Source organism: Anomaloglossus baeobatrachus, chromosome 5 (assembly GCF_048569485.1).
Source record: "Anomaloglossus baeobatrachus isolate aAnoBae1 chromosome 5, aAnoBae1.hap1, whole genome shotgun sequence".
Lineage (NCBI taxonomy): Eukaryota > Metazoa > Chordata > Amphibia > Anura > Aromobatidae > Anomaloglossus > Anomaloglossus baeobatrachus.
Genome location: NC_134357.1, coordinates 543,827,738 through 543,852,207, shown reverse-complemented (window position 1 = coordinate 543,852,207; position 24,470 = coordinate 543,827,738). Strand labels below are relative to the sequence as shown.

Below are 24,470 nucleotides of genomic sequence, written 5' to 3'. Positions count from 1 at the left end.
GTGCATTGCCAGCCTGAAAAGCTTTCCAAAGCAATCTACCTGGTGTCCAGAAATACATGTTTCATTCATATGTAAATTAGACTTGCAAGTGCACCGGTGGGGGGAATCTGTGCACTGGTGGGGGGAATCTGAGCACCGGTGGGGGGAATCTGTGCACTGGTGGGGGGAATCTGTGCACTGGTGGGGGGAATCTGAGCATCGGTGGGGGGAATCTGTGCACTGGTGGGGGAATCTGTGCACTGGTGGGGATATCTCTGCATCGGTGGGGGGGGCATCTGTGCAGCGTTGGGGGTATCTGTGCACCTGTGGAGGCATCTGTGCATCGGTGTGGGGGGTATTTGTGCACTTGCAGTCCTCAGTTCCTTTCTGCACAACTAGTAATGTTAAAATGTGTCTGCACTGAAGACAGATTTTATGTGTGAACTGACAGCAAATGATCCGTCCCAGATCAGTTGTATTTATTTTGTTGTGTTGCTCTGCGATCCGCCGTCAGCAGACCTTGAAGACTTTGCCATCTTAACTGATCCGCTGTCCCTATCTACTATTAATGTATCTGTAATCTCCTCTGTCTGCCGTTCACAGATACTAACTCTCCAACTCATGAAGCCGGGAATACACTGGACCTGATCTTCTCCGGACTCTGCTCAGATGATTTTACTCTCCTTCCCGCTCTCTGACCACAACCTTCCACTTACTCAGTGAAAATTCGCCGTCCAACATCAGACTCCCCACATACTGCTTATAAATAAATCAATGAGCCATCAATAGCCAATAACTGCTGATCATACATGTGTAAATCCCTCCTGACTCCGCCCATAAACTTCCACCTGATCATGTGACACCCCCTGACTCCTCCCCTCCATGTGACATCATCACAGGTCCTGTAAGCACAGAGCAGCCATATATCTAGTGTGCGGCTCTGCAGGAGGAGGTATGTGGAGATTCCCCATTACTGGGGCAGGGGGCATTAACCCCTTCAGCTCTGAGACTTTCTTGGTGTTTTTCTCTCGCTGATTTCTATGAATCGTTAGGTTTTTGTTCCTTTTCCTCTGATAGATACAGACGCCCCAACTATGAGAGGCAGGAAGTGAGGAAACCCGTCTACCCTCAGTCCTTGGCCCCTTTCCTGCCCTCAGTCCTCGGCCCCTTTCTGCCCTCAGTCCACGGCCCCTTTCCTGCCCTCAGTCCACGGCCCCTTTCCTGCCCTCGGTCCTTGGCCCCTTTCCTGCCCTCAGTCCATGGCCCCTTTCCTACCCTCGGTCCTCGGCCCCTTTCCTACCCTCGGTCTTCGGCCCCTTTCTTGCTCTCAGTCCTCGGCCCTTTCCTGCCCTCAGTCCACGGCCCCTTTCTGCCCTCAGTCCACGGCCCCTTTCCTGCCCTCAGTCCACGGCCCCTTTCCTGCCCTCAGTCCTCGGCCCCTTTCCTGCCCTCCGTCCTCGGCCCCTTTCCTGCCCTCAGTCCTCGGCCCCTTTCCTGCCCTCAGTCCTCGGCCCCTTTCCTGCCCTCGGTCCCCGGCCCCTTTCCTGCCCTCAGTCCTCGGCCCCTTTCCTGCCCTCAGTCCTCGGCCCCTTTCCTGCCCTCAGTCCTCGGCCCCTTTCTGCCCTCAGTCCTCGGCCCCTTTCTGCCCTCAGTCCTCGGCCCCTTTCTGCCCTCAGTCCTCGGCCCCTTTCCTGCCCTCGGTCCCCGGCCCCTTTCCTGCCCTCAGTCTCCGGCCCCTTTCCTGCCCCCAGTCTCCGGCCCCTTTCTTGCCCTCAGTCCCCAGCCCTTTTCTGCCCGCAGTCCTCTGCCCCTTTCTTGCCCTCGGCCCCTTTCTGCCTCCACACAGTATAATGTTCTGAATATTCCATCTCAGATTATCACCTAGGACCATGAGGTGATCACTAATAAATCTCCAACCTTCCCAGAGAGCGGTTAGACTCCAGTGGTGGAAATGCTCCGGCTAATCCCATCTGTAGTGATATTACTAAGGGGAGAACTTCCAGCTCCATTATACCCGTCCAATCTGACAGGAATCCACCACAGACTGATCCTGACAATTCACAAATGGTTTAAACAGTAAATATAATTGGAAACACAAAATCTCCCTCTCGCATCAGGTTCCTCTATATTGCCTCTGGATGAACAACTTTTTTGCCCATTTCTCTCAATTTCTTTCTAGTTTGATCACCTTCTGTTCAATAACTTCTATTACAAGTATTATTGGGCTGCGTTCACACAACTGTATTTCTTCAAGTGCTGTCTGAACCCCTCAACCTTCCACAGATGGCAGAAGGAGGAACTTTCTGCAATTGAGCTATTAAATTACAGTTTAATACAGATCAAATGTTCATGTGAGAAAGATCACAGCCGGCTCTGGTCTCTTCTGTATATCGGATGCCTATTGAGGTCTATGGGTGCAGAAATACAAATTTGAAACCCATATAAATCATCCATATAGCACCTGATTTTGAGGGATACAGTTTCATTACAAACATAGGAAACTGTTCGTTCTTGTAAGTTTTATTCACTTGTGTAAAAATGGATGTCATTGTGGCGCCCCTGACCTGGTCAGGCACCACTGAGTACTGCACCCATGCTGGGGACAGTACAATACAGGTAATCCAGATGGCTGACTGGGGTGTGGAACACAGGCGCATAGTGATCAGGTCTCACACATGTACCCATGAGAGGACCCCTGGGGATCCCAGGAGGGGGCAAGCCTTCACCTTCACTGGAATAGTGGAGGGGGTAGAGCCTCCATCTCCTCTCAAGGGGTGTGGTGGAGAGTCTGGTTGCTAGGTGGCGTAGGCAAGAACAGGAGAGGAGGGGCAGTGAGTCAGTTAGAGCAGAACTCCATAGGGCTCAGTGAGGAGCAGACCTGTGGGGCTGTTGCTGTCTAACAGCGCCCGCGCAGTGGCTACAGACGGGGGAGAACGGTCAACTAGGAGTGCTGCCTGAAAGCCAGCTTCAGCTAGAGAGTGCAACGGAGTGGGAAGTAAGGAGACTGCTAGAGAGCACCAGGCCCAACCGGGCGGCAGATCCCGAAGCGGGGATAGATTCAACTTTCTTCTGCTAAACCTGCCGGTGTGGGGCTCTTAAAGCCCACACCACAACACTACAAAAGCCGCAGCCACGTAACCACAAGTTAGGGCCCATAGGTCATAGGAGGCAAGAGGCTGGAGTGGCCTGGTCCGGGGAACAAGCACACGGCAAAACAAGAAGGGGAGAGAGGCTTGGAGCATCTTCCCTGGGTGACCCCCATAGGGACTCAAAGTCGGGGTTACCCCAAACCACCAAGGGCTAAGGAAGGCGAGTCAGTAGTCACCCTCATAAAGTCAGCCTGAAGGATACCTGGTTCCACCTGGTTCATCCCAGCTACGCCCGGGTTACTCACCCTGCCATCAAATGTGAGTAAAAACCCTGAAAGACACTCTGCCTGTGTGGTCATTCTGCGACTTGTAGTACTACGCATCTACACCGGGCCCTGGGGCTTGCCTCACTCTCAGGAGGCTACTACATCTGACTGCACATATCATCAGCCCCAGGCACCCCTAACCTGCAGTGGCGGTCCCCACTGACCGCAATACTGAGAGTGGCGTCACGATCAAAACCGAAGATTCCCTACCTGTGACCAGCACCAGCTACGTGGAGTCCCTGAAGGTATGCACCGACACAACACCTGCGGGGCTTCACATCTGGCGTCACGAACAGGATAAGGACTAGACCTGTTCAGACAGGTGACCATGTGCCTGGGCGGTCCGCTTGAAAAATTGGAAGCGCCGCCATATTGCCACCATGAAAAGCGCGCTGAAAAACAACAGCAGCCCGCGCTGGAAGAAGTTACCGCCCACGAAGAGGTGTGGCTACCCAGAGATCCCCTGCAGAGTCCTGACCTCGCTGATGAAGAAAGCGGAAGCGTCCAGAGACGGCGGAGCAGAAGAGAAGCCAGCAGCTTGCTAATGAAGATGGCGTCTGAGAGCAGAGATCCAGAGCCAGGCTCCGCTGCCTGGTGGTGCCGGGAGCTTGCTATTTTCTGTGACCAGCTGGAGGCTAGGATTGTGCGACAGCTCAGGGAAGAACGCACGGAGCTCCTGGAGATGGCTGCGGCGGTGCGGACCTACGAGGAGGGAGCCGCGCGACGCCTGCCAGACCGAGCGGCGACGACGCAGACCCCGATGCTGCCACAGATGGGTGAGTCGAGTGATGCCCCGGCCAGCGCAAGTGCCCCGGCCCCTGCTGCCACGCCCGCGGTCCCAGAAGAGGCGCCCGGCGCGGCGACGCTGGACCAGGCCGCAGCCACGCTAGAAGCGGCCCGCCAAATCCAGGCCGCCGCAGCGATGCCCCGCCTGTCCCGCAGGGCTCCGACCACCACGGCAGTGCTCATCCGTGCTGCAGGTGTAACGCTGACCCAGGCTGCCACCCTGCTGAACCCGGTCCGCCAAGACCCCACCGCAGCAGCGACGCTCGTCCGCGCCGCAAGTGAGATGCTGAACCAGGCCGCAGCCCCGCCAGGCGCGGCCCGCCAAGCTCCGATCGCTGCAGCGACGTCCAGCCCAGCCTGCACAGAGCCCTCGGCAACAGCGACGCTGATCCAGGCCGCCGCCACGCCAGGCGCGGCCCGCCAAGACCAGGCCGCCGCAGCGATGCCCTGCCCGGCCCGCCAAGACCAGGCCGCCGCAGCGATGCCCTGCCCGGCCCGCCAAGAAAAGTCTACCTCAACATTTTCCCCGGCCTGCAAGGCCAGAGCAGATACCGCTCCCCGGTCTGAGGAAGTCCCTACTAGGAAATCCCTGATAGGTGAAGACTCCGCATACTGGCAGCTGAAGGCTGACCTGGAGACCAAGTTCCCACAGGAGATGGTGGACAGATACATGCTCCCTCCGCATACCCCCAAGGAAATTCAGGCAACCCCTGCAGCCGCGCCAGAGAGCCCATCCCCAGCACTGCCACAACCAGAGTGCAGTGAAGAACTAAGGGGGAGAGGAGGCCAGGAAGCTGAGGGGCTGACTCCGACGCCAACAGCAGCAGACCCCTACCCAGAGCCGGAGATGTTACCCTATTCCCGTTGGGATGAGGAAGACCTGACACCTTCTGCTGAGGAAGATCTGCCCCAAAGCCGCACCTGGGAGCTTGTAAGCTGCACCTCGCAGAACCCAGCCCGCAAGACACGGCGCAGCAGAACAAAGCGTCCTCCAACACCACAGTCTCCAGAGCAGAGGGAGGTCACAGCCAGAGACCTGGAGGAGAAAAGGTGCCTAAGAAGGTCCGAAGCCCAGGATAGAGGACCCCTTTACAGAGGAATAGTAGAAGACTTCAACCTAAAAAGCGGATACGGCTTCATTGTCGTGAAAGGAATAAAAGAGGGCATATTTGTAAATCGGAGAGATGTTCAAGCCCATCTGCCCAGAGGACATTCAGGCAGAAATTTGAAGATTGGGGACCTAGTACAGTTCACCTTACATCAAGGAGAAAGGGGCTACTATGCCTTAGACGTAGCACCATGTCCCAGACAAGAAAGACAAGAAAGACAAGAAAGAAAAGACAGAGATAAAGAACTAGATGTAGAAACAGATGAAGACCAAGAAAGGAAAGATAAAGAACCTACAGATGAAACAACCACAGACAAAGATCCTACAGATGAAACAACCACGGACGACGACGGAGAGCAAGAAAGTCACAGGTGCCGGTGCCCTACATGCCCACGCCCTGGTGAAATGGAGGAGTAAAGTAAAGGAAAGTAAGAAGTTACTGTTTTGACCAGTTTAAAAGTTTTGTTTGCAACGTTTAAGAAATGCGCCCACAAAAACTATTGTGAGAAATAAACTTTAAGGCTATGAACTTGCTATAGCCACAAACTCTCGCAGTGTAAATAGTTACACCAGTGGCACCACCACCAGGGCCAGCCTGTTTAGGGGCTTGGCTCGTCTGCAACCAGGGGGGCCCGTCCGTAGAAAAGGGCCTTGGCTCACCTGCGACCAGAGAGCACGCCTGTTTATGGGGCCTTGGCTCACCACCACAAAGAGGGTACCTGGTCAGCACCAACTGTGGAGGCCGCCTCTGCATCCTGCCAGAAGAGGCTGAAGGCGCGGATCCACCAGGCCAGGTATACCCTGAAACCACCAGCCCATGAAAGCCGCCTCTACATCCTGCCAGAAGTGGCTGAAGCCGCGGCCAACGGGAGAGGAAGATTGGAGGAAAGGTCTGGGGAAACGGATGGCCCAGACCTGGTTACCAACAGGACCGGTGACCTGCCTCCTGAGAGGGTTTTGGGTGGGTTAACGGACTTGTGGGTGGAGGGTGGTGATGTACGATAACTGGTGATCTTAAAATGTTTTACCATGTTTTAATGTTTTATGCATTTTAAAATGTTGTCTTGCAGCCCGAGGACGTGCTGGTGATAACTAAGGGGGAATGTGGCGCCCCTGACCTGGTCAGGCACCACTGAGTACTGCACCCATGCTGGGGACAGTACAATACAGGTAATCCAGATGGCTGACTGGGGTGTGGAACACAGGCGCATAGTGATCAGGTCTCACACATGTACCCATGAGAGGACCCCTGGGGATCCCAGGAGGGGGCAAGCCTTCACCTTCACTGGAATAGTGGAGGGGGTAGAGCCTCCATCTCCTCTCAAGGGGTGTGGTGGAGAGTCTGGTTGCTAGGTGGCGTAGGCAAGAACAGGAGAGGAGGGGCAGTGAGTCAGTTAGAGCAGAACTCCATAGGGCTCAGTGAGGAGCAGACCTGTGGGGCTGTTGCTGTCTAACAGCGCCCGCGCAGTGGCTACAGACGGGGGAGAACGGTCAACTAGGAGTGCTGCCTGAAAGCCAGCTTCAGCTAGAGAGTGCAACGGAGTGGGAAGTAAGGAGACTGCTAGAGAGCACCAGGCCCAACCGGGCGGCAGATCCCGAAGCGGGGATAGATTCAACTTTCTTCTGCTAAACCTGCCGGTGTGGGGCTCTTAAAGCCCACACCACAACACTACAAAAGCCGCAGCCACGTAACCACAAGTTAGGGCCCATAGGTCATAGGAGGCAAGAGGCTGGAGTGGCCTGGTCCGGGGAACAAGCACACGGCAAAACAAGAAGGGGAGAGAGGCTTGGAGCATCTTCCCTGGGTGACCCCCATAGGGACTCAAAGTCGGGGTTACCCCAAACCACCAAGGGCTAAGGAAGGCGAGTCAGTAGTCACCCTCATAAAGTCAGCCTGAAGGATACCTGGTTCCACCTGGTTCATCCCAGCTACGCCCGGGTTACTCACCCTGCCATCAAATGTGAGTAAAAACCCTGAAAGACACTCTGCCTGTGTGGTCATTCTGCGACTTGTAGTACTACGCATCTACACCGGGCCCTGGGGCTTGCCTCACTCTCAGGAGGCTACTACATCTGACTGCACATATCATCAGCCCCAGGCACCCCTAACCTGCAGTGGCGGTCCCCACTGACCGCAATACTGAGAGTGGCGTCACGATCAAAACCGAAGATTCCCTACCTGTGACCAGCACCAGCTACGTGGAGTCCCTGAAGGTATGCACCGACACAACACCTGCGGGGCTTCACATCATACAGATGACAATACAGGTGAAAAATTGTTTGCTTTTCTGGATGAAGGTGTGAGATTGAAACATTCCATATAATTTATAATTTATATGGAATGTTTCAATCTCACACCTTTATCCATAATTATTATGATTGTAATATCAATGTGCGTGATGACAGTAGGGCAGCGCAAAGTGCAACTGCGCGGCTGGTAGTACTACAACATAGACTCGCAAATAATCTGGCTCAGCGGATCTAACAGGATTAAAAAAAATCAGGTTCCGGCTCGAAATTAATCCCAGATATCTGTCCAGATGCTGGTCCTCATGTAAGTCTATGGGGACCAGAATCTGGCGAGTAAAAATAGTGGTAGAAGAGATAGGGGAATTGGAGCAAGCGTGCTACACTTATTGAATCTCCGGCACAGCTGTAACTGCTTTCAGGTCGCTTAGTCTTCTTCTGGGGCCGCTCATTATTGCTCATCCATATTCACTCTTTCTTCCGCCCACCAAAAGTTGTGGTATCTGTGATTAGTTGAAGTCAGACGTGCAACCAGCCTGTGTGACAATGTGTGTTACTGCTTGTAATCACAGATCCTGTCTGTGGGTCACTGTAGATTGGAGTAAAAATAAATAAAATTGGCGTAGGGTCCCTTCATTTTATGATACCCAGCACAGATAAAGCATACAGGCTGCTGCCCTCAGCCATGCGCTTATCTTGGCTGTGTATCAAAATAAAAGGAACTGTAAGCAGCTTTTTTATTATTAGTTAAATAATTTCAAAAACTGGGGTACGGTCCCCCCAGTTTTGATACCCAGCCATGATAAAGCCGACACCTGGTGGCTGGTATTCTCAGCCTGAGGAGGCTAACACTTATTGGCCTCCCCCAGCCTAAAAATAGCAGCTTGTAGCCGCCCAAGATTGAAGTATCCATTAGATACGACAATCCCAGAACTTTACCTGGCTCATCTCAATTGCCCAGTTGCGGTGTCAATCTGAGTAATAAGGGGTTAATAACAGCTCACAGTTGCCATTAAACCCTAAATTATAAACTAGATATGTTCACCAATTGGCACCCAAATTATGGGAATATAGCATCAAACTAAGCATTTACTACATATCTTGATTGAAATCAGAACAGATGCAAATCCAAACTTCTCAAATAAAACTAAATTTTATTGAATATAATATTATTACTTTTTTTTACACAAAATATAAAATAAGCAGGTGTTCCAACAATGATTCCACCTCACCTCACTACTATACTAACATTAATTTCATCTTTGACATAATATTTTATGCAGTGTAAACATTTTCACAATGCAAACATATTATCCCCATATTATACAGAGTAATAAATATTAGTTGTACAGAATCAGAATCATGGAAAATTGTTCCTATGTAAGAGTATAATACCATTAGAAAAATTATAAGTTAATATATCTGATTGAAATATACAAAAATATTAAGATTTAACTATATAGGGATTATTTTTGCTAGCAATCTAACTATACCAAAGGAGCAAGTACATGCAGATATCTTCATGTTATCAGAACATGGCAAAAAAAGTTTTATAGTACAGGAGGGCAGTTCACGGATAAATTTGTAATACTAACCATGTTTGTAGATAGTAGTCAGTGGCCTGGGGGTGAGATCCGGGCACCTCGACGCGCGTTTCACTCTCGTTTCCTCAGGAGGCATGGTCCTCCTGAGGAAACGGCAAAACCCTATATTAGTAATGGGTGGCGTCTATGAGACCCCCCCATTACTGATCTGTAAGTAAAAAGAAATAAACACAAATGCCAAAAATATCTTTTATTTGAAATAAAGTACAAAAAAAACCCATCTTTCACCCCTTTATTAGCTCCCAAAACACCCAGATTCAATGTAATCCACACAACGTCTCACGAGGATTCCAGCTCTGCTACATTTAAAGGCACAGGGCACGGACACAGAACATGAAAGCCTACTGCTTCAGGCAGAGAATGTCTGAGCCGTGCGATGAGCGGTGACATCACTCAGGTTAGTTGCGGTCACAGCTGGAGATCCCCAAGTTCCTTCAGCTGTGATCACAGGTAAACCTGACTTAAGGTGACCTCAGTAAACTCGGTGACCTCATCTCAGGTGAGACCTGCATCTCCTTACAGAAAACCACGGGTTTTTTTGCCAAGAGATGTAGATTTGGTGCTGAAATTTTAACACCATATTACTGCACCTACTCTGCACCTCCTGGCAAAAAATGCATCACTACCACATCATACCGCATGTGGTTTTGATGCAGTTTTTTTGCCAGGAAGTGTAGATTGGGTGCATGAATATGATGTAAAAATTAAATTACCAAATTTGCACCTCTGGGCCCAAAATTGCAGGGAGGTACAAATTTGGTGCTGAAATTTGTTGCAGACATTTCAGCACCAAATTTGCACCTCCTGGCAGAAAACTGCACCAAAACTGCGTTAAAACTTTTTTTTTTTTTTGCAGTTTTGGGCCAAGAAATGCAAATTTGGTGATGACATTTTGACTTCATATTCATGCACCCAATCTACACCCACTGACAAAAAAACTGCATCAAAACCACATGCAATGTGATGAGGTAGTGATGCTTTATTTTCCAGGAGGTGTAGGTTGGGTGCAGGAATGTGGTGTAGAAATTTCAGCACCAAATCTGCATCTCCTGGTAAAAAAACACCACCGTTTTCTGCCCGGAGCTGCAGGTCTGTGACCCTGAGTTTACAGAGGTCAAGTTACTTGCGATCACAGGTGGAGAACCATGGGAACCTCCAGCTGGGACCGCAAATAGCTTGAGTGACATCACAGCTTATCGCGCGGCTCAGACATTCTCTGCCTGAAACTCACAGTGGGTGGTCATGTCCAGCCCTTAGGTATGTTTGAAACCCCACGGATCCGGACTTTTACAGTTCAGGTCCGTCTATCACTATCAGCAATTCAACTTATGTTCCATCCAGTCCATGCGAGACAAAGAGAATACATATATATTTCCTCTTTCTATATATTTACATGGGATTCTTTATGATTTTACATCGGCTCATGGTTTTCCCATTCAGGTCTCTTCAATATTGGATTTTCTCAGAGGAGATCTTCTATATCAGAGAATTTTCCTGACTGACCCATCAAGGATGGATAGTGAAAAGGACAAGATGGTGGAGAGGATATTACACCTCACCCTAGAGATCCTCTTCCGTCTTACTGGAGAGGTGAGAGATTCTGATGACGTCACATTACATCATTCTTATCTATGGAAATAACAGATGGACAGAACTGGAGAGGTGAGGACTCTGGAAATGTCTGGAGTGAGATTTATTACTGTGTCTCTCCATAACCAGGATTACACAGTAGTGAAGAAGACCTCTAGTGAGCGCTGTCCTGCCCCTGTGTCTGAGGGATGGGGAAGATCCCTGAGCCCAATCACGGGGCCTTCACCTCACCCCCCGATACATGAGGACATCAATGACCAGAAGATCCTAGACCTCGCCTACAAAATTATTGAGCTGCTCACTGGAGAGGTGACACTGCTGGGAATGGTGGGACATTATCCAGTAACACTATGAAGGGAACAGGGGTGACAGTATCATTTATGTGTTAGGTTTCTATAAGATGTCATGATGTTGCTGTATATTTCTCCATGGAGGAGTGGGAGTATTTACAAGGACTCGAAGATCTGTACAAGGACGTCAAGAAGGAGGTTCCCCAGCCCCTCACATCACCAGGTAAGGCCCCCTTTACATGTCCATGTATAAAAAAAAAAAAGCAAGTTTTGCATGGTCCGTTTTGGACATCCATATGGCCGTCCGTGTATGACCTGTGTCTGCCATCCGTGTGACACGTCCATGTGACATCTCTGTGACGTTTGTGTGACCGGTAGTGGAAAAAAATGCATGATACTGAAATAGTTTTTTTTATGTGTGAAAGATGTGCAAAGCAAGAAAAGTGATAGATAAATTGTAACGGGGTGCCAGGGGTGCCTCGGGGGTTGTAGTCGTGGCCCCTTTTTCTATCAGGCTTACCCCCGACTCTGCCGGCACTTTTGGGACAGGAGATTGCTTGGTGGGGCAGAGTGTGGTGGTGCAGATAACGCCGTCAGATGTACAAAGACTTTGTAGACGTAGAACCAGAAGGCATGTTTATTGTACGCATCTTCATAACAGAGGCAATAATCAGATAGTTTCACAACTTCTGCTGGGGGAAAACCTTTTCTGGACGTCTCCTCTAGTGGGGATGTGCCCGGCTACTCCACTTCACCTAGGTCCCACTCCGGCTATCACAGTCTTGACCCACACAATTCCTGCTTCACCTTTGAGGACACGTTCTCTTTCCTTTCCTTCGCTTTTCTGTCCACCCAGCTCCCACACTCTGCCACTTCTGCTTCTTCTCTCCCGTCCCGGACTCAACTGCCTTCCACACACACTTCTCTCCCTTCCCCCTAAGCTGCCGGCTCCTCCTTCCTCCTGCACAGTTTCTATGGGGATAGCCGTCCCACCTGGGCTCTAGGGGAACACCCACTACACAGTAAAGACATTTTTATTAATAACATCAACATTAACATTACTATCTACCCCAGCGTGGGGTATCTTCAGGGGGAAAACTGCACCTCCTTGTAAGGGGTCTGCCCACCCCTTACATTCCTCCCCTCTTTCTGCCTAAGCCTCCCGGCAAGGCTCGAACCTGTAAAACACAATTTAGCAGCAAGGCAAACTTTGGATAAAACTTTAAAACCTTCATAAACAAAGTCAACCACTGAGCGCACAAGTTCTGCGCCCGGAGTCCCTCCTGGGAGCTCCCGGTCTTTGTAGACAATGCCCGGAGGCCGTTACAGCACTCCCGGTCTTGGCTGGTCTTCTGCCCGGAGGCTTTCACAGCACTCCCGGTCTTTGTAGGTAGGAGTACAAACAGTAAAGTCTCCGTTAACAACACAGAGGGAGCCCCTGGCTCAGTCCAGCATCAGGCTCCTTCCGGGCTCGGTAACTTAAACATGGTTGCAAACTGTGGAACTTTTCCGGCTCTTTTAACAATGCCGGTACTCAACACGAACAGGTCCATTACCTCCGGTCATTACGGGTCACACGGGATGGTAAGCGCGCTGCCATTCGGCCCGCTGAGCCCTCACATAATCAGAGAGGGACTGACCTGGCAAGCGGCGCAGCCTCCGGAACGGTTCGTAATTGACTGGCGGTTCCAGCGCCTCTGTCTCCGGTTTTGCCTCTTCAACCCCCGTCGGGGGTGACGGGGTCGCTGAACGGGACGGCTAGGGACTACCCACGACGATCACCGGGTGTGTGACCATACTCTGGTGGATCGCTAACACCGCCGGTGTCCCCTTTTCTGGGTCAGCACTCAGTCCTGTCGTGACTTCTGGCGACACCGCCAGCGTGTTTCTCGGCCGGGAAATCTCAGCCAGCACCGGTCTCTGTTGGGTACGTCTCCGGTATTGGCACTCTTCCCATTCAATCTCTTGTTGCCACTGTGTGGCCTCTTGGACAGTGGGCATCCGGGTCACTCCTACGGCAAATAGGACCCGGCATCCCACTTCTCTCCGGAACTTCACCTTTTCTCCCGGGTACAGCGTATGAAGGCGTTGTGGTAAGCCCTCAGTGTCCAGGTTAACCCGGTTGTAGAAAAAATGGTCACCGGTCTCTTCGTCCTCAATGAATCCATAGCCCTCCGCCTGATTGAATTTGACCACGGTGCCAACGGTGCACTGCCGATCAAACTCGTCGCTGAGGGGACCGGCCATCATCTCACGGGCCACGGTCTCGGCCAGTAACCTTTCCTGCACCGGATCGGGTTCAGGCGGTGGGGACTTTCGCTGAGTCAGGGGCGTCGGCTTTACCGGCTCCCAAAAGAATCCCCACTCATCTTCTTCTAGCTCCCGGGCATGTTGCTCTTCCGGGGCCGGAACTCCTATGTGGGTTGGAGGTCCCACCTCGACTGGCGTGAACACCTCCGGACACTGGAGTGGTGCTCCCAGGACTTCGCTTCCCGGCCGTAGCTGCGCCTTGTAGGTGGCCCGGACTTCAGTCGAGGTCTCACCGGTCGCGGCATCCCAGGAAGTGACCCACGTTACTTTTGTGGGCCGCTCCGGTCCTCCTGGCACAGCCGGTAGGTTAAGGGTAAGTCCTTCCGCGGCCGCAGTCTGCTTCAGACGTCCTCTCCCCAGGCTGGTTGCTACCAGCGCGCCCACTGCAGCATGCTGTTTTCTCGGGGTCTCCATCTCGCTCGGAGTCAGCCTATGAGTTGGCGTCTCTTGCAGCTCTTCCTGTAATGGCGCCAGGGACGGTGGAGATGCTGGGGAAGGTGGAGGCGGGCCTTCTTTTCCCGCTCTTGTATACACTCCACCCCCAGTCTCGCACATCAAATCGACCCAGCACAGGCGACTCTTCTTTTTTCCTGTACTGCCGCCCTCTTCACATGTTTTCAGCAACATCTTAGGGCCAGCACCTCCCCTCTTTGGACGGCGTACTCTGTACTTCTTTTTCTTCGCCGGCCAACTCAGGGTTTTTCGTTTGGCGCCAATTCTTCGCGCGCTCACTGTACTCGTGAAGACGGCGGCCATCTTACCGCCGTCTTGTGCCTGGTCCAACGCCTTAGGCACCACTTGGTCTCCATCTTCTTGGATCGGGACCCCCTGCAGATAATCCGGATCCTGCCGACTACGCCACATGTAACGGGGTGCCAGGGGTGCCTCGGGGGTTGTAGTCGTGGCCCCTTTTTCTATCAGGCTTACCCCCGGCTCCGCCGTCACTTTTGGGACAGGAGATTGCTTGGTGGGGCAGAGTGTAGTGGTGCAGATAACGCCGTCAGATGTACAAAGACTTTGTAGACGTAGATCGGTTGAACCAGAAGGCATGTTTATTGTATGCATCTTCATAACAGAGGCAATAATCAGATGGTTTCACAACTTCTGCTGGGGGAAAACCTTTTCTGGACGTCTCCTCTAGTGGGGATGTGCCCGGCTACTCCACTTCACCTAGGCTCCCACTCCGGCTATCACAGTCTTGACCCACACAATTCCTGCTTCACCTTTGAGGACACGTTCTCTTTCCTTTCCTTCGCTTTTCTGTCCACCCAGCTCCCACACTCTGCCCCTTCTGCTTCTTCTCTCCCGTCCCGGACTCAACTGCCTTCCACACACACTTCTCTCCCTTCCCCCTAAGCTGCCGGCTCCTCCTCCCTCCTGCACAGTTTCTATGGGGACAGCCGTCCCACCCGGGCTCTAGGGGAACACCCACTATACAGTAAAGACATTTTTATTAATAACATCAACATTAACATTACTATCTACCCCAGCGTGGGGTATCTTCAGGGGGAAAACTGCACCTCCTTGTAAGGGGTCTGCCCACCCCTTACATAAATACTAGATAAATAGAGATAATGATTATAGATAGACAACATGTCCAGCTATTTAGCAGAATTAATAGTTTAAAAAAAAAAGACGACAGGGTTCTACCTAATTTTCATAACCAGTACAAGTACAACAGCAGCTGCAGGCTGCAACCTCAGATGTCATCTGCCCCTTAGCGCTCTATGAAAAATAGAGGGCATTCCATGCTGAATTTTTTTGAACAAATAATTAAAAAAAAACTTCGTAGGGTACACCTCATTTTTTCAAAACCAGCCAAGGGACAGTAGACAACTGGCGGTTGATATTTTTAAAGTGGGAAGGGCCATTGTTATTTGGCTCTTCCTAGCCTAAAAATAGCATCCGACGGTTGCCCTAGAAGTGGCGCATCTATTACCAAATCTGGCGCTGTACTTGGCTCTTCCCGTTGCCCTGGTGCAGTGGAAAACGGGATAACACAATGGGTACAGAAAGTATTCAGACCCCTTTAAATTTTTCACTCTTTTCTTCATTGCAGCCATTCTGTAAAATCAAAAAAGTTCATTTTTTTTTTCTCATTAATGTACACTCTGCACCCCATCTTGACAACAAAAAACAGAAATGTAGAAATTTGTGCAAATTTATTACGCAAGAAAAACTGAAATATCACATGGTCATAAGTATTCAGACCCTTTGCTCAGTAGTGAGTAGAAGCACCTTTTGAGCTAGTACAGCCATGAGTCTTCTTATGAATGATAGAACAAGTTTTTTACACGTGGATTTGGGGATCCTCTGTCATACTTCCTTGCAGATCCTCTCCATTTCTGTCATGTTGAATGGGGAACGTTGGAGGACAGCCATTTTATGGTCTCTCCAGAGATGCTCAATTGAGTTTAGGTCAGGGCTCTGGCTGGGCCATTCAAGAATGGTCACAGAGTTGTTCTGAAGCCACTCCGTTGTTTTTTTAGCTGTGTGCTTAGGATCATTGTCTTGTTGGAAGGTGAACCTTCAGCCAAGTCTGAGGTCCAGAGTACTCTGGAAGAAGTTTTCTTCCAGGATATCTCTGTACTTGGCCGCATTCATCTTTCCTTCAATTGCATCCACTTGTCCTGTAACTGCAGCTAAACAACACCTCCATAGCATGATGCTGCCACCACCATGTTTCATTGTTGGGATTGTATTGGGTAGTTGATGAGCAGTGCCTGGTTTTCTCCACAGATAACACTTAAGGGTGCTTTACACGTTGCGACATCGCTAGCGATTGCTAGCGATGTCGAGCGCGATAGCACCGCCCCCATCTTTTGTGTGACATTTGGTGCTCGCTGCCGTAGCGATAATGTTGTCACACGCAAATGCCTTGTAAGCGACGACGCTGTGATCGCTGAACCATCCCTCCCTCAAGGGGGAGGTGCGTTCGGCGTCATAGCGACGTCACTGCAGCGTCACTAAGTAGCTGGCCAATAGAAGCGTAGGGGCGGAGATGAGCGGGACGTAACATCCCACCCACCTCCTTCCTTCCTCATTGCCGGTGGACGCAGGTAAGGAGATGTTCGTTGTTCCTGCAGTGTCACACATAGCGATGTGTGGTGCCGCAGGAACGACGAACAACATCGTACCTGTGGCAGCAACGATATTAAGGAAAGGAGTGACGTGTCAACGATAACCGTTTTTGAACGATTTTGGGATCGTTGATCGTCGCTCCTAGGTGTCACGCGCTGCGATGTCACTACCGGCGCCGGATGTGTGTCACTAATGACGTGACCCCGACGATATATCGTTAGCGATGTCGCAGCGTGTAAAGCACTCTTTAGAATTATCACCAAAATGTTATATATTCGTCTCATCAGACCAGAGAATCTTATTTATCATAGTCTGGGAGTCCTTCATGTGGTTTTTTTTTTTTTTTGCAAACTCTATGCGGGCTTTCATATGTCTTGCACTGAGGAGAGGCTTCCGTTGCAGCGGTCCGACTGGTGGAGGGCTGCAGTGATAGTTGACTTTGTGGAACTTTCTCCCATCTACCTACTGCATCTCTGGAGCTCAGCCACAGTGATCTTGGGGTTCTTCTTTACCTCTCTCACCAAGGCTCTTCTCCCATGATTGTTCAGTTTGGCTGGACGGCCAGGTCTAGGAAGAGTTTCGGTGGTCCCAAACATCTTTCATTTAAGGATTATGGTGGCCACTGTGCTCTTAGGAACCTTGAGTACTGCAGAAATTCTTTTGTAACCTTGACCAGATCTGTGCCTTGCCACAATTCTGTCTCTCAGCTCCTTGGGTAGTTCCTTTGACCTTATGATTCTCATTTAGTCTGACATGCACTGTCACCTGTGAGGTCTTATATAGATAGGTGTGTGTGCCTTCAATATGAGTGTCTAAGCAAAGGGTCTGAATACTCATGACCATGTGATTTTTCAGTTTTTCATGTTTAATAAATTTTCAAAATTCCCTACATTTCTGTTCTTTTCTGTCAAGATGGGGTGCAAAGTGTACATTAATGAGAAAAAAATGAACTTTTTTGAACTTACCAAATAGCTGCAATGAAAGAGTGAAAAATGTAAAGGGGTCTGAATACTTTCCTTACCCACTGTATATGGGGTTGATGCCAGCTGTAAATTGCCTGCTGCATCGAGCCCTTTATTAGTAATGGGTGGGCATCTACGAGACACCCCCCCCCCATTACTAATCCAGTAGAAATATAAGAAATATATTTTATTTGAACAAATCCCCCTCGCTCCGACTAAAACCCTCGTTCCCCAACGTATTATTAATCATTTTAAAAAAAACATGTCCACTGTAATCCGTAGCAATGCTCCACGACATTCCCCAAAAACAAATATGAAAGACATAAAAAGAGAAAATGATTAAAGTAATAAAGACAAAAGATACCCTCATTCATCAAATTATTACAATGCAAAAACCCTAATCCAAGGTCCGACGTAAGCTAAAAGGGGAGGTCCCTTGACGTTTCCATACTCCCTTTCCCAGCCAATGAAGAACAGATCATGCCTCATTGGTAGGGAGAGCAGTTACTGCAGCCTCACATACTGTTCTGTGTGAGAATCACTGCAGTGAACTGAAATGACGTCATGAGGTCAGCCCAAATCACTACAGTGGGTCACACAGTAGTGTGTGAGCCGCAGTGAGCAGTGACGAGCGGTGACTAATACCACGGCTTGAAGCCAACTGGCAATTAACAGATGGTATCAACCCCATATATTTCCCCATTTGCCACCGCACCAGGGCAACGGGACGAGCCGAGTACAGCACCAGATTTGGCGCTTCTAATAGACGCGCCACTTCTGGGGCGACGGCGGGCTGCTATTTTTAGGCTGGGAAGGGCTAAATCACAATGGCCCTTCCCACCCTGAAAATATCAACCCCCAGTTATCTGCTGTCCCTTGGTTGGTTTTGAAAAATGAGGGGAGACCCTACGCCGTTTTTTAAGATTATTTCTTCAAATAATTAAAAAAAATTAGCATGGGATCCCCTCTATTTTTCATAACCAGCCAAGGTACAGCTGACAGCTGAGGGTTGCAGCTGCTGTTGTACCTGTGCTGGTTATGAATATTGGGGGCAAGCCCATGTAATTTTTGTTCTAAAATAAGTCATTCTGATAGCTTGTACAGGTATTTATCTATCGATATAACTATCTATCTATCCCATCTAAATATGTATGTATCCAGCATTTAACATTTTTGTAGCTTTTGTAGCTATATTTGTTACATAAAAACCTGTTTATTTCAGTTACATGTCTCCGCGTAGAGCACCAGGACACAGGTGTTTCACAGGGACACAGAGGCTGGGTTAAAGCACGGAGGTGTGAATGTCTCTATTGACTTTAATTAATATGCGATTGAAGGTGTCTCCAGTACATGTGAAAATAGACACCACAAGCATGGGAGACATAGAGGTCTGAATGGGGCCTAATAGACAGAACTAAATACACATGGCCTATAATTATCTGTATGTAAAAAATGAATCCCTGTATGTGTCTCCTCCAGTTCTATCCAGTAAGAGGACAACTCCAGAGAGATGTCCCCATCCTCTTCTTCCACAGGACTGTAAACAAGAAGATCCCAATGTTCCTCAGGATCATCAGGTAGATGGAGTGAAGGTGACATGAAATCTCCCTATGATGTGTAGACGGCTGTGAAGGTCTCGTGCTCAGTCTTGTTTTCTCCACCAGTATTATATGTTTTATACTTGTGTAATGAGAACGGTTGAGATGGCAGGATTAGAGCTGATCATAGATGTGACTTCTCCATCTGTGACTTTTACAATATTTGTTTCAGGGTGAAGATCTGATCCATATTAATACTACAGAGACATATGTGAGGGGAGATGAGTGGTGTAAAGAGGAGATTCCTTCATATGATTACCCAGGTGAGTAGTGACCAGTAAATGCAAAGAAGTCACAGATTCCTCTCAGTCACCGGCTGTGGCTGTTTTATCGGTGGTGTAGTCTGGCCATAGACCACAACATTCTCTTTCACCTGGAAGTGTTCGTATTACTTTGAGCATTTTTAGCCCTTCTTCTTTAGCATTTACAGTTTAGAATTAGAAGATGCTGACCCTTACCTGCCCAGATCTGTGAGCTATAAAGCCAAATGACAGAGTACGTAAAATGTGCTGACAGATTATAAATGACTTGAAGAAAACTATTTTTAAGGGGCGTCTAAAAGAAGGTGGAGGGTAATGATGCTGTTTCTATCCTAGAATCTTGGCATCATGAAGGATGAATCTACCTTCTCTCCCTTCCTTGCTCATGAATGTGCTCATAGGGTCCATACAAGACCAGATCCAGTCTTTGTAGCCAAACTTTGCATTTATAATAGACAATATAAAATGTGCAGTGAGTGCTAAGTGTGAATTTCTGACCTATAATAGCAGAGCCTCCCTTTATTATGACTTTTCACTTTCTTTTTATAACTCCTTAACACTGACGATACGACTTTTCATGACGTTTGTTAAGAGGCATTAATCCTCGGGACTGATTTATCATAGCACAGAGAACTAAGTATGTAGTGCACGCCCAACAGGCGACATTGCTGCGGTTGTCAACTGTATATGACCAGTTTTGGAACCGATTTTGTCCTTGTTAACCCCTTAAGTGTCGCTGTTCATCGTGACACCGGCATCTAACTGGATTGTCATCGTGGGACCTTAGAGTATAGTGGCCCTATGGATCCTGCTATAAACAGGGTCTAATAGGCTGAGTGTAATGCTGAGTCCCTGCACTCCTTCCTCTCCTCTCGTGCAGGCATGCGTTATCATTCACTGCCGCAGCCGGCTCCTTCTACACTGCCCGGCGTTTCTGCGATCCTCCATGTTGGTGTCTCCTCCTCCCACGTCCCGGAGCCTGTACGCACTGGACAGGGCCTCCGGGAGTGCTCCTAGAGTGTGCGCGGGCACTGTTGCCCTTCTCTTCAAGGACCAGTGTGCCATGCCTAGGAAGTGCCTCAGCCTATCGCTGAGAGGCACTGGGTATTTAAGGCATGCTCCCACTAGGGGAGGTGCGTGTTCAACACCCTCAGTTCTCTTAGTCATTCTTACTCTCTCTAGTTAGTTCTTAGGTCACCCGCCCATTCTGTCCTGTTTACCCTGTCTGTCCTGTTCCTGCATGTGCCTGGTCCCAGCCTGTCCTGCCTGTTGGCACCTTGTTCCAATCATATCCCTTCCTGTACCTGGTCACAATCCTTCCTGCCTGTTGGCACCTGGTTCCAGTCCCGTACCTGTCTGTACTTGGTCCCAGCTCATCCTGCCTTTTGGCACCTGGTTCCAGTCTCATTCCTGCCTGTACATAGTCCCAGTCCGTCCTGCCTGTTGGCACCTAATTCCAGTCCTGTCCCTGGCTGTATATAGTCCCAGCCCATCCTGCCTTTTGGCACCTGGTTCTAGTCCTCTCCTGCCTTATTGGTACTATTGCCTGTGTCCGTCCTGGCCATGCCATTTACCTTGCTAGTGACTCTGCATGTCCGTCCTGCTCTGTTGGAGCTAGAGACTCTGCCTGGCCGTCCTGGCCATGCCATCTGCCTTGCTAGTGACTGTGCCTGGTCGTACTGCCCTCTTGACACTTGAGACTCTATCCTGTCTGCTCCTGTGTCTGCCTCTGCTCTGGGGGTCAGCTGCCACAGTTCTGGTCTTTACCCCCATGAAAAGGTAGGCCAGGGGTCTCTCTGTGGTCCACTTTTGCTCACCGCAGTACTATCTCCGGCAGTGAGAGTTACATTGAGTAATTGAAAACTGACAGGTCTCATGCAGTGCAGTGAACGAGTACTGCAGTGTATGACACCAGAAAACATGAAAAATATTAATATGCCACAGTTGGAGTAAGTAAAAAATCTTAAATGAAATATACAAAAAAGTAAAAAAAAAAAAGAAAACACTAAAAAAACCACACAAAATTCATGAAAAGCCGCTTCGCAACAAAAATACAGCTTTACTGTGAAAACAGAAATCTAAAAATACTTACACATAATTGGTATCACCGCATCTGGAACAACCTGAATTATCAAACTGTCATGTTGTGTATGCCATAAGATGAACACAGTGCAAAAAAGCAATAAAGTCAAGACAAAAATGTCACTTTTCATCATACTGGCTCACACATTTTTTTAAAAAGCAATCAAAAAATCATATGTAAAAAAAATAGTATCAATGAAAACGTCATTTCAAACTGCAAAAAACAAGTCCTCATATGGTTCGTTCGGTTAAAATACATTTTTGTAAATATTGTTTGTATTTAAAAGTAGCGACATGTAAAAAGAAACTATATAAATTTGGTATCGCTAAAATTGTACTGACCTGAAGAATAAGTTGTTTTATCTCGTCTACCGCAATGTAAACTACAAAAAATATATATAAAAACAATAACTGAACTGCTGATTCTTGTTCATTGTGCATCTGAAAACTCTGAATAAAAGGCAATTTAAAAAAGGAGGTGTGGTTTGCTGATGGTGGAGTGAGATGTACATCGTGGCAACTCTGTACCGATTTCTGACTGTTAAAACCCCAACACTCTTGGAGCACTAGATCCAAGATGGTACCGGATGGGCAGCGGAGCTCTTCCTTGCCGTTGGGGACAATGAGAACGAACAGCTCCTCATGCAAACAGCCTGAGTCATATAATGTTGGGTCACTTGAGGGGGTTTCTCCTGGTTTGGCATGTGAAGGACTCTTCAAATGTAATATTTGTCGTCCACAATTTGCTCCACCCAAATTTATACGCCAATAATCAAATAGTTCTTTTTCCTTTCCAAGCTTGTTCCATCAGCCCAAACAGCAATTTTTGACCACCTATTGAGTATTGCCAAGTTCAGGAGATATTTTTTAATACATTTTAGGCTCAGTTTCTCTTAATACTCCTTGTGAATATGAAAAATTTACAGCTAAATCATTTTTATAATGGAAAAAAAACGTAATTTTTTTTTATTTAACTTTGTGTTAACCCTTCTGGTGCTACACAAAAATTAACACATTTCCTAACAACAGTTTTTATTGGTATAATTGTTGTTTACATAATATTTTTTTGTGACTTGTTCTTCTTTGGGAGACAGGATGAAGAAACAGTTGAACACCACGCTCTAATAGTTCATGCTATGAGGTCTTCTATTAAACTGTGAACTGTCACTATCTTGAATAATTCAATTTTGCTACATAACTTGTTAATTATATGGAGACTTTGAATACAAATGTTAAAGAATATAAATTTCAGCGAGATTTTATTAAAAAATAATAATTTGATTTTATTCTTGACAGACGACTGTTACCGGAGATCAGATGGACAACTGACATCTTCAATTTTTAAATCAGATGACGTTCAGCTCACACAGGATACAATTGACGTGATTGCCATTACGCCAGATATCCCATCATCCCATCACAGTAAATGTCAATCATTTGAGCCTTTGAAACAGGTCCTGTCTTCTGACTCATTACAAGCTACTAAGAAAGATAAAACTCACAAAAGTGTCATTAAAAAACTAACTGATCTAAAAGCAAAGAAGCCAGTTTTACATTCCGAATATGGAAATAATTTTTCCCTTGAAACTTTTGTTAAGCATCAAAAAATGAACACAGAGGAGAAGAGATTTTCTTGTTCCAAATGTGGGAGATGTTTTAACCGGAAAACAAATCTTGTTAGGCATGAGAGGATTCATACTGGAGAGAAGCCACATCCATGTTCTGAATGTGGGAAATGTTTTGTACAGAAATCACATCTTGTTACACATCAGAGAACCCACACAGGGGAGATGCCATATTCATGTTCAGAATGTGGGAAATGTTTTTTAGATAAATCATATTTTGTTAAACACCAAAGAATTCATACAGGGGAGAAGCCATATTCATGTTCAGAGTGTGGGAAATGTTTTTTAGATAAATCATATTTTGTTAAGCACCAGAGAACTCATACGGGAGAAATGCCATATTCATGTTCAGAATGTGGAAAATGTTTTGTACAGAAATCACACCTTGTTAAACATGAGAAAACTCATACAGGGGAGAAGCCTTTTTTATGTTCAGAATGTGGAAAATGTTTTGTACAGAAATCACTGCTTGTTACACATCAGAGAACTCACACTGGGGTAAAGCCATATTCATGTTCAGAATGTGGGAAATGTTTTACACTTAAATCATTTCTTGTTTTACACCAGAGAATTCATACAGGGGAGAAGCCATATTCATGTTCAGTGTGTGGGAAATGTTTTTTAGATCAATCATATTTTGTTAAACACCAGAGAATTCATACAGGAGAGAAACCATATTCATGTTCAGAGTGTGGGAAATGTTTTGTAAATAAATCATATCTTCTTAAACATCAGAGAACTCATACAGGGGAGAAGCCATATTCATGTTCAGAGTGTGGGAAATGTTTTGTAGATAAAGCATATCTTGTTAGACACCAAAGAATTCATACAGGGGAGAAACCTTTTTCATGTTCAGTATGTGGGAAATATTTTGTAAATAAAGCATATCTTGTTGTACACCACAGAACACACACAGGGGAAAAGCCTTTTTCATGTTCTGAATGTGGGAAATGTTTTTTAGATAAATCTCATGTTGTTAGACACCAGAAGACTCACACCGGGGAGAAGCCTTTTTCCTGTTCAGAATGTGGGAAATGTTTTAATCAAAAATGCCACTTTCTTAGACATCAAAAATCCCATACAGGGATTATAATACCTATTATGTGAAAAATAAATTACTGGAAAATCATATTTTGTATACCAAATATCCAAAATAACTCAGATGGAGAGAAACTACATACGTTACTGACAAATTGTACAAAAAAATGCAACACAGTTGTATAATTAAATGAGAAGGTGAAATTACTTTAGAACTTACTACATTTTTTGGAATATAAGGCCACGTGCACATGTTGAGTGTTTGACTTTTTTTACCTCAGTATTTGTGAAGAGGGAAGCTGTGTGATGGCCGGCGTTGCTTCCTCTGACTTCTGTATATAAGGATGAGTGCAGATGTATCATTACCTTTGAGAGTGACCCCATGTGTCTTTGCAGGACTCCTCATCATAAACGAGGAGGAGACAGCAATAACCACACGACAGTCTTAATCAAAATAACTGGAACTTCTTTATTCTTGCATGTTCAGTATCCGTT

At 47.7% G+C, this 24,470-nt stretch overlaps 1 pseudogene; it reads left to right on the top strand.

Annotated features, from left to right (window-relative positions):
* Window positions 1–10,579: 10,579 nt before the first annotated feature.
* The window catches only part of LOC142312946 (uncharacterized), a 198,170-nt pseudogene continuing 184,279 nt past the window's right edge, over window positions 10,580–24,470 (top strand).